General features: G+C 40.0%; 1 protein-coding gene and 1 pseudogene across 3 annotated transcripts in view; one reads left to right on the top strand and one right to left on the bottom strand.

The window, feature by feature from the left end:
- BICC1 (BicC family RNA binding protein 1) overlaps positions 1-17,313 on the bottom strand; it is a 397,066-nt gene that overhangs the window by 352,347 nt on the left and 27,406 nt on the right. The gene's annotated exons all lie outside the window — the stretch shown is intronic.
- LOC114110897 (U6 spliceosomal RNA) lies at positions 14,301-14,388 on the top strand (annotated as a pseudogene).

Below are 17,313 nucleotides of genomic sequence, written 5' to 3'. Positions count from 1 at the left end.
AAGGTACAGGAGATTAAGTAACTTACCCAAGGTTGCACAAATAAGATGTAGAATCAGGATGTGAACCTTGGCAATCTCCCTTGAAAATTAGGCTTGAAGAGTGATATGCTTAGCCACTAAGCGACACTGGATCTTAATAGAATAAGTGTAAGCAAAGATATGTGGTTAGAGGAGGCAGCATGGGGAGCTAAATGAAAACCTGAGCTGAGAATAGGCACAGAAAGAGCTAAACGAAAATGAGCTGAGAATGAGCACAGCTGAGAACAGGAAATTAGATGGTGCTTGCCAAGGCAGGAGAGGCGTGTAAGGAACAGAGCTTGTGAGCCCTACAGGCCAAGTTGAGGAGTTCTTCCTTTTTATCCCTGGAGCAGAAGGAAGCCATGTAGAGGCTCTGAGCAAAGGATGATGTCCTTGGATTAACACTTTAAAAAGATGGCAGAGGCTACAGTATGGAAAACAGATTGAGGGACTGGATAGAACTGGTTAGGTCAATTAAGAGACTATCCAGGAAATTTAGATAAGAGATGCTGGGAGCTTCCCTAGAGTGGTGAAGATGGAGATACATGAGAGGATTTGAGAAATACTTTGGTGGTAAATATCATGAACTAGATGGATGATGGATTGGATATGGGATGGTAGAAAGGAAAATGTCAAGAATGATTCTAGGGTTCTGGCTAACATAAGTGAAGAGAGATAAGTGCCCTTAACTGAAATAGGAAACACTGGCAGAGGACTGACTACCTCAGAGGAAAGTTGAACAGGACATATGAGTTGAAAGCTCCAAGAAGATATGCCAAGTAAACACTTGGATGTATGGGTCTGGAGTTCAGAAAAGAGGTCTTGGCTAGAGACTAAAATGTATTATTTCTTTATAGGTGGTAATTCTAGTCATGTGCATGGGTACGATTAAGGAATGAGAGGAGAATTTAAAAGAACCAAGCAAAGAGCCTTTCAGAAATTCTAACAGTGATCACGTAGATGACAGTATAATGGGAAAGGTGATAGAAAAAGCAATGAGAAGAAAAAACAAAACAAAGTTTTAGCATGTAAGCACAGGAAAAAGACTATTTCAGAAAGTAAAGTGTGATCCACTTTGTATAATGAGGTCAAACATTTTGGTGGAGGTCACTGGATCCTTAGCAAGAAAACCAGAATGGAGTGGTAGGGGAATGAATACAGCTAATGAAATGAGTAAAGACAACAATTTGGGAGAAGTTTGGCTGCGAAGGGGAGGAAATAACAGTAGCTGAAGGATAATGTGGGAAGAAGACATTTCTTCTTTATTGGGTTCGTTGGCATTTAGGCTGGGTGATGACTTAATGAGTGAGGTTTGAGTACTGGAAAAACCACTATATATGATCCAGTTGACAGAAATGGAATATAAAGGGAAAAAAGGAGGGATCATTATTATAGCACTTTGAAAACAAGAGCAGAATAGACTACAAGATATAAGTAGAGGAGAAACAGTTCATCAGAATATGAACAGAAGGGTATGAAAACAGGTCCATTTGTAGGTTTCATTTCTAGAACACAAAGGCATCCCATCTGATGGCTTTTATTTTCCCCAAAACAAAAGTAAAAGTCAAAGTGATCTGTTGAGAGTGTGAGAGGAGAGCTTCCAGAAGTTCGAGAAAAGTAGAGAGGGTGTGCATGCAAGTGTTTGTGTCCAGAGGTTTTAAAACAGCTTCTGCATCTGTAAAACAAAGAACTGGAAAGCTGCTGCTTAAAATTAACTATACTTCAATAAAATTCTTTTAAAAGAGTGAATTGGTGCTGTTGAGAGTTCAGTTGATGTTGGTAGTCATAAATTTATAATGGGATCAGCCTGCTTGTCCTGACTTTCTCCACCAGTGCTAAGCTTCTTGGGTGCAGACACAGAGAAACATAAGAGTCCTGCCAAATAGATGAAACACCAGGAGCTTGAAGGCAATAAAACAGTGCCTGATGGAAAATAATTTTTAATGTAGAAGCTGAAACTTCTTCACTGCAGAAGTAGAATCTAGCAAAACTGTCTATCAAACATGAGGACAAATTCATGCATCCATATGAATGGTCTCAAAGACCTCTCCTCATATCTATCTGAAAAAGCTATTAAAGGTTACATGCCACCCAAACATGGGAGTCAATCAAGATGGAAAGAAAAACTTACAACATGGAAAATAAGAGATCCAGTCCAGAATAGAGGCAAAGGAGCTCCGCAGAATAATGATGAATGGGGAACAGAAATTGCAGTCGGTCAGGAGTCTGAGGGGTTGAGATTTCTTCTAGATTAAATAGACTTTCTAGAGTATGAACATATTCAGAGATTAAGAAAGTTCATGGAGATTTTGGGGTTACATTCATATAAAACTATTAGCAACTCCAAATATAACAAAACTGTGCTGAAAAGTTACACTAGTCTACATAGCTAAACTGTAACTAGTATTTACACAGTTATAACAATGTAAACTATGGATACTAATCTAACCTAAATTATAACTAGATTAGGAATTGGCAGTTTGGGAAGTAGACTTTGTGTAACGGGGAGTTTGGGGAGGCAGAAGTAAACAATGTTAAACCTCATCTGCTTTAGAGTAACACCAATAGATAATGACTAAAACTTTTAAAATCAAGAAGTAGCAGTATATGCATGTTATTTGGAGCTATGGAGGTAAAAATGGAATGGAGCTGAAAGTTTTGGAAGTGGCAGCCTGTAGGAAATGGGGAACAGGAAAGGCATATTGTACTTAAGGTGGTTGTTACACAAGTCTTCTAGAACAATTTGATTCTTTAAAGCATATGGATGCATAACATTAATTATAAAAAAGCTAATGAAGTAATACATAATACCATTACTGAAATGGAATATAAATAATAGAACCTTGAATTCACAACACTGCGCTGTGCTCTTTCTACAAAAAATGAGCCAGAGTTGGTTGTTGTTATTGTTGTTCAGTCGCTCAGTCATGTCTGACTCTTTGCAACCCCATGGACTGCAGCACACCAGGCTTCCCTGTCCATCACCAAATCCCAGGGCTTACTTTGAGTCAGTGATGCCATCTGACCATGTCATCCCCTTCTCCTCCTGACTTCAATCTTTCCCAACATAAGGGTCTTTTCCCATGAGTCAGTTCTTCGCATCAGATGGCCAAAGTATTGGAGTTTCAGCTTCAGCATCAGTCCTTCCAATGAATATTCAGGACTGATTTCCTTTATGATGGACTGGTTGGATCTCCTAGGAGTCCACAGGACTCTCAAGAGTCTTCTCCAACACTACAGTTCAAAAGCATCAATTCTTCAGCACTCAGCTTTTTATAGTCCAACTCTCACATCCACATGTGACTACTGGAAAAACCATAGCTTTGACTAGATGGACCTTTGTTGGCAAAATAATGTCTCTCTTTTTTAATGTCTTTTTAATATGTCTAGGTTGGTCATAGCTTTTCTTCCAAGGAGCAAGTGTCTTTTAATTTCATGGCTGCAGTCACCATCTGCAGTGATTCTGGAGCCCCCAAAAATAAAGTCTCTCACTGTTTCCACTGTTTCCCCATCTATTTGCCATGAGGTGATGGGACTGGATGCCATGATCTTAGTTTTCTGAATGTTGAGTTTTAAGCTAACTTTTCACTCTCCTCTTTCACTTTCATCAAGAAGCTCTTTAGTTTTTCTTTGCTTTCTGCCATAAGGGCTTCCCTTGTGGGTCAGCTGGTAAAAAATCTGCCTGCAATGTGGAAGACCTGGGTTCAATCCCTGGGTTGGGAAGATTCCCCTGGAGAAGAGAAAGGCTACCCACGCCACTCTTCTGGCCTGGAGTTTGCTCAAATTCATGTCCATTGAGTACATGACGCTATCTGACCATCTCATCCTCTGCCACCCCCTGCTCCTTTTGCCTTCAATCTTTCTCAGCATCAGGATCTTTTCTAAGGAGTTGGCTCTTCACATCAGGTGGCCAAAGAATTGGAGCTTCAGCTTCAGCATCAATCCTTCCAATGAATATCCATTGTTGATTTCCTTTAGGACTGACTGGTTTGATCTCCTTGCTGTCCAAGGGACTATCAAGAGTCTTCCCCAGCATCACAGCTCAAAAGCACCAACTCTTCAGTGCTCAGCCTTCTTTATGGCCAGAGTTAGAATAACTGACAACTGTCTTTGTTTTCATTAAGTATATTTGTTTTGCCTTTATCTTCCTATGTCATTCAAGAAAAGAATAAATTTCAGTTACTCAGAAGGATAGGAATAGATCAGATGCCAGATAATCAACTGTGTAAAAATTTTAAAGGAGTAGGGTTCTCAAAAAGAAAAATCCCTAATGCTAATAAAAATTCATTTGTCCTTCTTTCCTAAGGTGGAAAATAAAAACTGCTTATATTTCAAAAACAGAAAGAAAGAAACAGAAAAATCCCTGGGAAAAACTCAAATAACTAAAATCACCTTAAATCTTCAAGTTTATAATATATGAAAAACCGTAAGACATTAAATGAAAATAAGAAGTGACAGTTATCTTACATTTACTTTAGAAATGTATGCTGAACTCTGATTAGTGCTCATCTAATGAAAAAAACTCCTCTAAGAAGTTTTACAGTAAAATGGATCGGTATTCTTTTCCAGATTCTCTTAATGAGTTTCCCTGAATTAATTTCTTCTAAGACACAATACAAAACTATTGATCCTGACCTTACATATTTTTGTAAGAGTTTCAGAAATGTACATTAATAACTACATTTCTATTTCATTTTAAATCCTTGGCCTTTCAATTTGAATAATCTCAATATATGGACAGATTATATTCAATTAAATGGCCCACAGAGCTCTTAGCAGGCCCCTGTTTAGCAATCCCAACTCATTCTCTTTTTACATTTTGCAGTCCAACAATATGGAACAGTTTGTAATTCCTTGTCCAGTCCTGCTCTCTCATCAGAGCTTTGTGCTTTGCAAACAGTATTCCTCCAGCTAGAATATTTTCTCCCCTTTCGTTCACCTGACCTTCACAAGCACCTCACCATCAGACTGATGTAGGTTCTCTTTACCTTCTGTTTCCAATGAGTGCTGTATTTATTCCCATTAAACAATTATCTTTGCATTTATTATCTTCATCATCATATCATCACTGTTATGGATCAGATACCTGAGTTCCTGAAGGCAGGAAATGTATCTTTACATTATTGTGTCTCCAACACTCGGCAATTCACTGGTATAGGTTGCTATGCTGTGCTTAGCCGCTCAGTTGTGTCCGACTCTGTGACACCATGGACTGTAGCCCCCCAGGTCCCTTTGTCCATGGCAATTCTCCAGGCAAGAAAACTGGAGTGGGTTGCCATGCCCTCCTCCAGAGGACCTTCCCAACCCAGGGATCAAACCCAGGTCTCTCAAATTGCAGGCAGATTGTTTACCTTCTAAGCCACCAGGGAAGCTGGTATAGATTATCAAGCTTTCAACCATGCAACTAGAAACATGTTTAAAAATCATTTTGTGATATAGTTTGGAAAACTGGGTAACCAGAGTTCAACTAAGTTGAAGAAGAGCATAAAAAGAAAATTTAGAAAACTCTAATGCTAGAATTATAAGCAGCTGATAGGTAGGAAGTTCTCTTCTTAATTTGCAACTGAGGAAGCTGTCTGGAGAAATGAGACAAATTGATTACTGGAGTGCCACATTATGTGAAAGTCAACTTAGAAGCGTCAGTGTTAAACCTGAAAAGTTATCTGGTCCACTCCTTCTATGTCACAGTTCAAAAGACTCAAAGAGAAACAAAGTTGTGAAAAGATATGCTTAAAACTTATAAAAAAGATGATTTTCAGCAAAGAATCATCAAAGAAACTAGTTGTTTCATCTTTTTTTTTTTTCACTTTAACTTTTCACTGAAACTTTCTGGCCCAAAAATGATGGTTATGGTATGGCACAGTATACTTTACAGGTATTAAGTGAATGTGCTAAAACTATATAATATTTCCCTGCAATGTCAAGTGAAGAAAGCAGCAAAGAATCCGATATTCTATTTATAGATGATTCAAGGAGAAGGCTTATTTGAAATAAACACAAATGAAGTGGTAAAGGAAGATGAGCATACCATGTATAGTGTGAATGTCTTTTAAGACTAACAATAATGCCAAATACTTATTGGGCATTTATAAATTTGCTGGACACTGTTAATTATCTCATTTGGTTCTCACCACAATCCTATGAGATTGGTTACAACTATTATCTCCATTTTAAAGAAGAGAATAGCTAAGGCCTTGAGAGGATAACATGCCTGAAGACCCACAGCCTGGAGTGGTTGTGACTGAAACACAGACACCCGACAGAGATGGTATTCTTAACCATCACACTGGCTCGCTCTCCTATCTGGGTCTGATTACATGCAGGTACTGCAAACGGTTAGAGGTGGAAGAAACCTGAGACTCACTGATGCTGGCAGTTTTCACATGTAAAATGTAGGCTCTGTGTTTCACATAAATCCTAATGCAGAAAGCTCTTACAGAAAACTAATAATAACAGAGTTAGTCTGGGCAGAAAAGGACAGGGGAATCTCACTAGCTCAGTTCTCGCCTTTTCCTTCCATGATCCCAGGGTTCCAAAGACGCACAAAACTACTGATCTTTCTCTCTCTCTCTCTCTGTCTCACACACACACACACACACACGTTTATACCTGGATACAAATACAGAATGCGTGCTCAGTTGTGTCCGACTCTGCCACCCCATGGACTCTAGCCTGCCAGGCTCCTCTGTCCACAGGATAATCCCAGTGAAGCATACAGAGTCAAAGTGACTTGCCTGAATTCCACACCGCAAAGCATCAAGGCATGTTCAGGGTTCTACCACTTTCTCATCAGAAAAAGAATGGTATTGTGTTTTCCAGAAGTCAGGGGCAGAGAATATCTAGTTGCAAGAGGACATCCTAGGACTCTCTTACTATTTCAATAAAATTGGCTTCTGATAGAGAATATTACAAAAAGTGAAAGTCTTCATTGGGGTTTCAGCACTGAGGAATGGGGAAAATTGAAAAGAGAATAGAAAGGATCGAAATGGAAGAAGACAGTTAAACAGAGGACAGAAGAAAAGAAGAAGGAAACAAACTTTCCCAGTCACTTACCTGAATTCTAACATTGCCCAATACGCCACTTTACCAAAATGGGAAAGGAAGAAAAAAAAAAAGCTAGCAGTAGTGTATTGAAACTACCACCCATGAAGATATGTAAGCCTCTGCCTCACAGCTTCTACAAGTTTCTGTCCAAGTTTCAAAGCACATGTTGATTGTGCTTTTGATCTACACTACCAGTATTTTACCCTGTCATCCAGGGTATCTGGACTAACATTCATGCATAAATTTATTCTCATGAAGCCCTGGGACTGAGGAAAATGGAATGTTTAGCTAAAAATCAGAGTAAGCATGTGCAAAATTGTACCTTCCTGCACTTTTTTTTTTTAATAGATGGACTGACAGTCTGCTGGCAATGTGACTCTCAGATCTAGACAGAAATAGAGCTATAAAAGCATCCAGGCTTCAGGGATGTGAAAACTGGCTCTGCTTCTAACACTGCACTCAGTTACAAGGTAAATTCCACCAATGCCACTTATGTGCTAAACCTCACATCAAATGAGAAGAAAAAGATTCCAGAAACAAGCGCTGATGGAGCGTTGAAAATGAGCCTTCCTGGGCAGCTTGTTGTGGCAAGAATAGTTCGCAGCAGGAAAAGTGTGGGTCATCAAAGGAAGGACCAGGCCCCAAACCATAGAAACACCAGTGGGCAAATCCATGGCACAAATTCCGCCACACCCTCAACTTCCAGTCACAGATGACATTACTAGCTGATCACAGCCCCTTCCACTCCAGCTCAGGAAATGCTCCTCAGCGAGTTCAAAGAGCCAAGACAAATCATTTGCAGTTGACTCTGCATATAAAACTCCATTGCCATGTTGGATCCAGTGTTGTGGTTAAGGGATTAGAAAATGAATAATCGTTCAGCTGGGCCCAGGCTGTTGACCTGTCCTTCAGAGAAGGTGAGCCTAAGAGCAAAGGAAGTAAATATCTTACTCTGTCAGCCAGCTGTTCCCTTCATGATCCCTGTGTTTTTGTACAGAGAAAATGAATGGGAATTAAATTGAATTTACTCTACATTCAGAATGTGGTAGTGAGCTACGTCCATGTAGAACTACCAGTATGTACCTGCTCACAGTCCTGAACTGGACATCAGGAGACCTGGATTTTAATCCCCATTCTTTCACAAATCCTATAACTTTAGGTAAGTCTCTTAATTTTTAAAAAAATTTTGGCCACACCCCACCCACAGCATGTGTGGTCTTATTTCCCCAGCCAGGGACTGAACCTGTGCCTTCTGCCTTAGAAGTTGGAGTCTTTACCACTGGTCTGCCAAGGAAGTCCCAAGTTTCTTAATTCTGTTGCACCTAATTTCCTTACCTGTAAAAACTGGGAACAGGTTGATGTGGACTATATCAATTTTCAGGTTCATTCCTACTTTAAATTTCCATGACCTAAACAAAGTGCTCACTTATTACTCAGTTCAGCAACAGGCAGTTTCTAGGTAGAAATGGTTCATCTAAAGAACAATGAACAGAGTAAAGGAAGTTAGGAAGACTGTCAAAATCTATGCGGTAGAAACAGTAGCCCATAAAGGTAAAGGCTACTCAAAGTCAGTGTCACAAAGAGGTGAAAAACGTAGACACTCAAATCAGAGTCCCTGCATCCCAGATCAGATGGCATAGTCATTACTTTAATTTGTCGCCATTCAGTCGCTCAGTAGTGTCTGACTCTGCGATCCCATGAACTGCAGCATGCCAGGCTTTCCAGTCCTTCACCATCTCCCGAAGTTTGCTCAGACTCATGCCCATTGAGCCGGTGATGCCATCCAACCATCTCATCCTCTATTGTCCCCTTCTCCTTCTGCCTTCAATCTTTCCCAGCGTTAGGGTCTTTTCTAGTGAGTCGGCTCTTTGCATCAGGTGGCCAAAGTATTAGAGCTTCAGTTTCAGCATCGGTCCTTCTAATGGATATTCAGGATTCATTTCCCTTAACATTGACTGATTTGATCTCCTTGCAGTCCAAGGGATTCTCAAGAGTCTTCTCCAATACCACAGGTCAAAAGCATCAATTCTTCGGCATTCAACTGTCTTTATAACCCAACTCTCACATCCATACATGACTACTGGAAAAACTAGAGCTTTGCCTTGATGGACCTTTGTCGGCAAAGTAACACCTCTACTTTTTAATACACTGTCTAGGCTGGTCATAGCTTTTCTTCCAAGGAGCAAGTGTCTTTTAATTTCATGGCTACAGTCACCATCTGCAGTGATTCTGGAGCCCAAGAAAATAAAGTCTGTCACTGTTTCCATCATTTCTCCATCTATTTGCCATGAAGTGATGGGATCGGATCCCACGATCTTTGTTTCTTGGATGTTGAATGCCAATGCAGATAGACAGAAGAGACACGGGTTCAATCCCTGGGTTGGGAAGATCCCCTGGAGGAGGGCACAGCAACCCACCCCAGTATAAATGCATTACTTTCATGGCCGGTGCACTGGCTGTTTCTTGCTGTGTAACAAATCACCCCCAGATTAACAACTTAATAAACATTATCTATGGATTTTTGTGGGTCAAGAATCCTAGCATAACTTAGCCAGGTGTCTCTGGCTCAAAATCTATCATAACACTGCAATCAAAATGTCAACTGGAGGTACCTCCCTGGTGGTCCAGTGGTTCAGACTCCATGCTTCCACCACAGGGGCCACAGGTTCGAGCCCTGCTTGGGGAACTAAGATCCCTGTCTGCCACATGATGCCGCCAAAAAAATAATAATTTTTTAAAAGTACACCTGAAATGGCATATTTTCTCTGAAGAGCATCATACTTAAAATGAAAAATAACTTTGGAAAAATTAATGAAAAATTAAATTGTCTATTTAAATTTATTTCTTAAAAAAAGTCAACTGGAGTTGTGGTCTCATTCAAAGCCTCAACTGAAGGATGATCCACTCCCAAGTCATTCACGTGGTTGTTACCTGTATCCAGTTCCTCACGGGCTGCTGGGAGGAGGGTCTCACTTCCTTGCTGGCTGTTGCCTGAAAACCTCCCTCAGATCCTTCTCTATGGGCCTCTCCTAAAGCAATACACAACATGGCAGCTGACTTCCATCAGGATGAGTAAGCAAGAAAGCAAGAGAGTGTGAGCTGCTGGAGCCACAGTCTTGTAGTGGGCTAATTTCAGAAGTGACATACCATCATATTTTCCATACTCTACTTATTATAAGCAAGTCACTTGATCCAGTCCACACTGAGGGAACGGGATTACATAAGGACATGAATACCAGGAAGCAGGAATTGGGGCCACTTTAGAAGCTGCCTACCCCAACCTGGGATCAAATATTTTACCTTTTCAAACCTCAGTTTAAACTTACTTAAAATAGGTATAAAGTACCTACATCCAAAGGTTGTTGCAAAAATCAATAAATACTTAGTAAAAACATTTAATTCCTTCAGTATCTGGAATGTAGTAAGTACTTGAAAAATGATGGGTATTATTTTTGAAAATTGTTTTGTGTTGAGAAATTGGGAAATCTGCTGAGGAGACAAGATATATTAATATACCTGAAAAATATAAATAAAAGAAGACTGGGGTAGGGTTAGTTGTATATTCTCTGAAAATCTCTGAATCCTCTTCTCTACCTGCCCCACCCCCTGCCACGAAAACCCCAGACAGAACAGCCAGTTTGCAAAATCAAAAACTTATCAAGAATATGCAGAAGAAAACTAGATGATTATACATTCCCTCAAACCTCAGAATAGAGGCTAGTGGGAACAGCATCAGGAGAACCCCAAAACTGCCATCACGTGCCCAATGGAAAGATCCCCTGGAGAAGGGAAAGGCTACTCACTCCAGTATTCTCGGGCTTCCCTGGTGGCTCAGACAGTGGAGAATTCTCATGCAATGCGGGAGACCTGGGTTTGATCCCTGGGTTGGGAAGATCCCCTGGAGGAGGGCATGGCAACCCACTCCAGTATTTTTGCCTGGAGAATCGCCAGTGGACAGAGGAGGCTGAGGGGCTACAGTCCATGGGATAGTAAAGGGTCGAACACGACTGAGCAACTAAGCGACACTCACTGGAGAGTACAGAAAGCTAATCTGAACTCATCCTGCAGGGAGTCCTGCAGGATGCAATCTGTAGGTGAGTGCAATGGGATGGCAATAGGTCTGAGTGTTGTTGCTGAAGCAGGTTGGCTCCTGCAAACTCCCAAAATTAAGAAACCAAAGCTCTCTTACAAGTCAAATCTCTGTATTGAAGAAAAACTACTGGAAATAGGATTCAATTAAATAGGACAGAAAATAGGGGCAAAGGAGAAAAACGATCAAATACAAATGGAAGAAGGGAACAGAGGAAGATCTAAGGAACATGGGGCCATGTGTTTGTATTGCTTTCCTAAAGAAATTCACTTTCACTTTAAAATGAGCAACAGAAATAAATTGAATTATGACCAAAAAAAAGGAATAAGAAGTTGAATAATGTAGAAGGTATCCCTAGAGATCATGAAAACATGTTAGACATACCTTACAAAAAGCTAAAAATATAACTTATAATTTCAAAACAGATGAAAAGAAAGGTTTTTAAATAATAGCAATTACCAAAGAAGAGATAAACTAGAATTGAAGAAACTAAGGCTATGGTTTTTCCAGTGGTCATGTATGGATGTGAGAGTTGGACTGTGAAGAAAGCTGAGTGCCGAAGAATTGATGCTTTTGAACTGTGGTGTTGGAGAAGACTCTTGAGAGTCCCTTGGACTGCAAGATCCAACCAGTCCATTCTGAAGGAGATCAACCCTGGGATTCCTTTGGAAGGAATGTTGCTGAAGCTGAAGCTCCAGTACTTTGGCCACCTCATGCGAAGAGTTGACTCACTGGAAAAGACTTTGATGCTGGGAGGGATTGAGGGCAGGAGGAGAAGGGGACGACAGAGGATGAGATGGCTGGATGGCATCACGGACTCGATGGGCATGAGTTTGAGTGAACTCCAGGAGTTGGTGATGGACAGGGAGGCCTGGCGTGCTGCAATTCATGGGGTCGCAAAGAGTCGATTCATGGGGTCGCAAAGAGTCGGACACAACTGAGCGACTGAACTGAACTGAACTGAATATGAATGGAGAAAATGGAGATTTGACAGAGAGGATAAAGGACTGGGGAAAGAATTAAACAAGTTTAAATTAAGACATTAACACTCGATAAGAAGAAACTAAAGAGTAAACAAGGAACTTCCCTGGTGGTCCAGTGGTTAAGACTCCAGGCTCCCAGTGTGACAGTTCGATCCCTGGTCAAGGAAATAGATCCCACATGCTGCAACTGAGACCTGGCACAGCTAAATAAATACATATATATATAATGAATAGTAAATGAACACAACAAATGCCTGAAAAGAAATGGAAAGTGGAAGGAGAAAAATATTTTAAGTAAAAAATAAAAATATATTTTTAAAGAGATTTGAGAGAAAGTGATAGAGTACAACTAGAGGAGGGAAACTTCTATACAACAATGGGCTCAAAGAAGGAAAGCAGAGCAATGGGGCAGAGTAGCACTAACAACTGTGATTTAAGAAAACATTCATGAAATAAAAGATGATACACATCTACCTATTAAATCAAATTTCCAGAACTTAGAACAATCAACCTAGAGTAGTCAACACTGGTACTATTCTAGTAAAAGGTATTATATATATATCAGTTCAGTTCAGTTGCTCAATCGTGTCTGACTCTTTGCAACCCCATGGACTGCAGCATGCCAGGCTTCCCTGTTCATCACCAAATCCCGGAGCTTACTCAAACTCATGTCCGTCAAGTCGGTGATGCCATCCAACCATCTCATCCTCTGTCGTCCCCTTCTCCTCCTGCCTTCAATCTTTCCCAGCATCAGGGTCTTTTTCCATGAGTCAGTTCTTTACATCAGATGGCTAAAGTATTGGAGCTTCAGCTTCAGTATCAGTCCTTCCAGTGAATATTCAGGACTGTTTTCCTTTAGGATGGACTGGTTGGATGTCCTTGCAGTCCAAGGGACTCTCAAGAGTCTTCTCCAACACCACAGTTCAAAAGCATCAATTCTTTGGCGCTCAGCTTTCTTTATAGTCCAACTCTCACATCCATACATGACTACTGGAAAAACCATAGCTTTAACTAGACGAACCTTTGTGGGCAAAGTAATGTCTCTGCTTTTTAATATGCTGTCTAGTTTGGTCATAGCTTTTCTTCCAAGGAGCAAGCATCTTTTAATTTCATGGCTGCAGTCACCATCTGCAGTGATTTTGGAGCCCCCAAAAATAAGGTGTATATATATATATATATATATATATATATATACACACACATACACTTTTTTTTTTGACTGTGCAGCATAGCATGCAGGATCTTAGTTCCCCAACCAGGAATTCTGTGCCCCTTGCAGTGGAAGAACAGAGTCTTAACCACTGGACCACCAAGGAAGTCCCAATGTATTATATTTTAAAGAAAAAGAAAAAATTCTTTGGACTACCAGGCAAAGAAGACCAAATCATTTATAAGTAAAAACAATAAGATCATAATTAGACTTTACAACAGGAACACTTCGTGCCATTAGACAAACAATATATTTGAAGTATTCAAAAAGATAAAATTTGAGGCATTCAAGAAAAGAGATAAGAAAACCCCCATATCAAGGATTTTATATGCAGCTAAACTTGTTTAATAGTATAACAAGGCAATAGATAAACTATTGTGAATATACGTAGGAAATAATGCTCCTATGAGCCCTTCTTACAGAGTCTTCTAAGGAATCTACTTTAAACTCTCATCACACAAAATGATTTGGGAGATATCCAACATAAGGACTAAACATTAAATTATGATTAGGAACTAAGGCTAAATTATGGTTATAAAGGAGACAGTGTAGTATGTAACATCTCTGTATACTGACAATGTAGATATAGAAAAACTGAAAGAAAGGAGGGAAAAACAGGAAAGGATACAAAAAATAGAAAATATTTTTTAAGAGCTTTGGATATAGACCATTTTTTTAAAATCTATAGCAAATTTTTATTGCAATATTGCTTCTGTTTTATGTTTCGGTTTTTTAAAATCCCTGACCAGGAATCTAATGCATGGCCCCTGAACAGTCTTAAAAAGAAAGAGAGAAGGAAAAGAACAAGATAACTAACAAGATCATACACTATCATCACTCTCATACTTACAGGCATTAGTTAGGTTAGGAAAGTCATTTTCAGCAGAAATCAGTAAGAAGAATATCTATAAGAATTGCTCCAGTGCTCGCTTCGGCAGCACATACACTAAAAAAAAAAAAAAAAAATTGGAACGATACAGAGAAGATTAGCATGGCCCCTGCACAAGGATGACATGCAAATTCGTGAAGCATTCCATAAAAAAAAAAAAGGAATTGCTCCAAGCCTTTTGCCTTTTAATAGCTCTATATTTTACATTATGAAGAAGAAATTTCAAATATGAAAAATTTCAGAATGAAATTTCTATGGTGCCTTTTTTTTTCTTTTGGTTGCACTATTCAACACGTGGAATCTTAGTTCCCCAACCAGGGATTGAACCCAAGGCCAAGGCAGTGAAAGCGCCAAGTCCTAACCACTGGACTGCCAGGAATTCCCTCTGGCGCCTTTCTTAAAGTGGAGTCCAAGGTCATCTATATTAGAATTACTTGGAGTACTTATTAAAAATACAAATTTATGGGACTCTTCCCAAACTGAATCTAAATCTCACAGTGGGAGATGGAGGAGTCGTCCTTGAAAATCTACACATTAAATGTTTTCCAGAAGATCCAGGATTCATTTGAAAATCACTGTTCTAAATTCTTTTTCCAACAAAACATCATCTCCATGTCCAGGTATAATCCCTTTCTCTACAGTTGGATCTTGGTGACTGGAACACAAATGACAGTGGAATATAGTCAATTCCTGCAATATACCTTTCATTGAAGTAATAAGGTATCCAATTACATATTCTTTTTTTAATAAAAGAGAAATAAAACACTTAGATGATATTTTTTCCTCTTGAAATTCAACCAAAAATACTCCCAGACCCATCCTTCAACCCAGGTCCAAATACATTATTCAAAAATCCAAACCATCCAAACCCACATATTTGTGATTGAATTCCTCCCTCAAATAGGTTTCAGTTACTGCCATATTTTAACTCCAAGCTAAATTCTACCATCAGTTATGCAGCTCAATATTCCTTGATCACAGGCCATACTTTGTAAAAACAAATGGAATCTGTATTTAATTCCTATATTAAAATCGCTTTTGCATAGTATAATTTGCATTTTATGAGGCCAAAGGCAAAATGTCTAAAACAACATTTAAAGGGAGCAAAGGATTAGCTAGACAGAAGCGGAAAGAGTGTATTGAAAAAGCTCAAGGTCAAACCAACAATTAAACACACACACACACACTTGCTCTTCCTGGCAAAGATCAGTATATTTTTTAATTCTTTCTTCTTTCTTTTGGCCCTGTTACCACTGTGGTTACTTACTTTCACTCTTCCATTGGTACAACATCTCTGACATTTCCACATATAATATCTGACACACACACACAAAAGGCAGAAGGTGGAAAGAAGAATCAGTGGAGGTTATTTACCTATGTTCACTGTCCGCTTGATTGATCTGCATATTCACATTTTTGGGACTCAAATATCAGTTCCTCAGGGGAGACTTTCCTGTCTATCACCATCCCAAAGGCAGAACTGACCACTCCCCTAAGTGTCTTCAAGGCGCTGTCTACCTGATTCTCCCATGAGCATGTGTGCGTGGTAAGGCGCTTCAGTCGTGTCCAGCTCTTTGTCACCCCATGAACTGTAGCCCACCAGGCTCCTCTGTCCATGGGGATTCTCCAGGCAAGAATACTGGAGTGGGTTGCCATGCCCTCCTCCAGGGCATCTTCCCAACCCAGGGATCAAACCCAGGTCTCCCACATTGCGGGGAGGATTCTTTACTGACTGAGCTACCAGGGAAACCCAAGAGTACTGGAGAGGGTAGCCTATCCCTTCTCCAGGGGATCTTCCCACCCCAGGAATCGAATCAGGGTCTCCTACACTGCAGGTGGATTCTTTACCAGCTGAGCTACCAGGGAAGCCCCGATTCTGCATACATAGCCATCTTTATCTATTAGATCATTAAGTCCCGTAAGAGCAGCCTCAATCTCCTTATATCCCTAGCACTAAACAAAGGTAACACAGTGGAGGTACTAAATAAAGCGAATAAATTAATGTTCTGCTTCCCAACAAAACTGAATAAAAAGTGGAAATGATAAAATAATCAGGAGTTCCGCTCAAGCAGAACCAAAGTGATTTCTCTCCTGCCTTTTTCCTTAAGTGGCTGGCTGTTTTGACACATATACATGGTTTTTACATGATTGTTTTCATGGACTGTAAAAGGACAGCTACCTCAAGGGGTCTTCCCTGGAAGTCCAGTTGTTAAGACTCTGCACTTCCAGTGCAGGGGGCTAGGGTTCGATCCCTGATAGGGGAGCTAGGATCCCACATGCTGCCCATGTGTGGCCAAAATAAAAACTCAAAAGGAGAGCTACTTCAAGGAAGGGATTAAATAACAGAAGTAGAAAAGAAGGACTAGCCCTTGTTATATGGTGTCTATTTATACTCTACAACTATTTACTACAAGTCTGACGCTGGTTCTAAATATGTCAGGTAGAATGCAGAGTTGGGTTAAGTGTTCAAATTCTCAGGTGAATAATGCCAACAATTCCCCCAAATCTCTTTTCAAAGATTAAATTGATATATGAAGTTCTTCAATTTTAAGTTTTTCTCTCAGAAAGTTTCTTAAGACATTTTTGGAAACTTGCTTATTTGTTGACAAAATTAATCAGATTGTCTTACTAAACATAGATTAATGGAGCACTCAATTATCAGGACACGACTGAAGCGACTTAGCAGCAGCAGCAGCAGCAGCAGCAGCAGGCTTTAGTTAGACAACTTGTCTTTTTCATAGGCTTCTTTGTTTGTGGTTATGGGTTAATAATTCATAATCAGAGAAACAGGAATATCCGGGTCACTCTGCCAGGGATTAAGCACCTGTCAGTTGCAAACTCACACTTTTATATAAATTGGGTTGGCTAAAAAGTTCATTAAGGCTTTTCACTAAGATGTAATGGAAAACCAAAACGAAATTTTTGACCAACCCAACACATGCTCCACGATGCTGCGACTGGGGCGCTGCAAATGCCATTTCTCTTCTGTGAGAGTATTTTCTTTTGTTGCTCAGTAGCTAAGTCTTGTCCAACACTTTGCTATGGACTGCAGACGCCAGGCTGCTCTGTCCTCCACTGT

Source organism: Ovis aries, chromosome 25, assembly GCF_016772045.2.
Source record: "Ovis aries strain OAR_USU_Benz2616 breed Rambouillet chromosome 25, ARS-UI_Ramb_v3.0, whole genome shotgun sequence".
NCBI classification, from domain to species: domain Eukaryota; kingdom Metazoa; phylum Chordata; class Mammalia; order Artiodactyla; family Bovidae; genus Ovis; species Ovis aries.
This window is presented reverse-complemented; position numbering and strand designations above follow the sequence as displayed.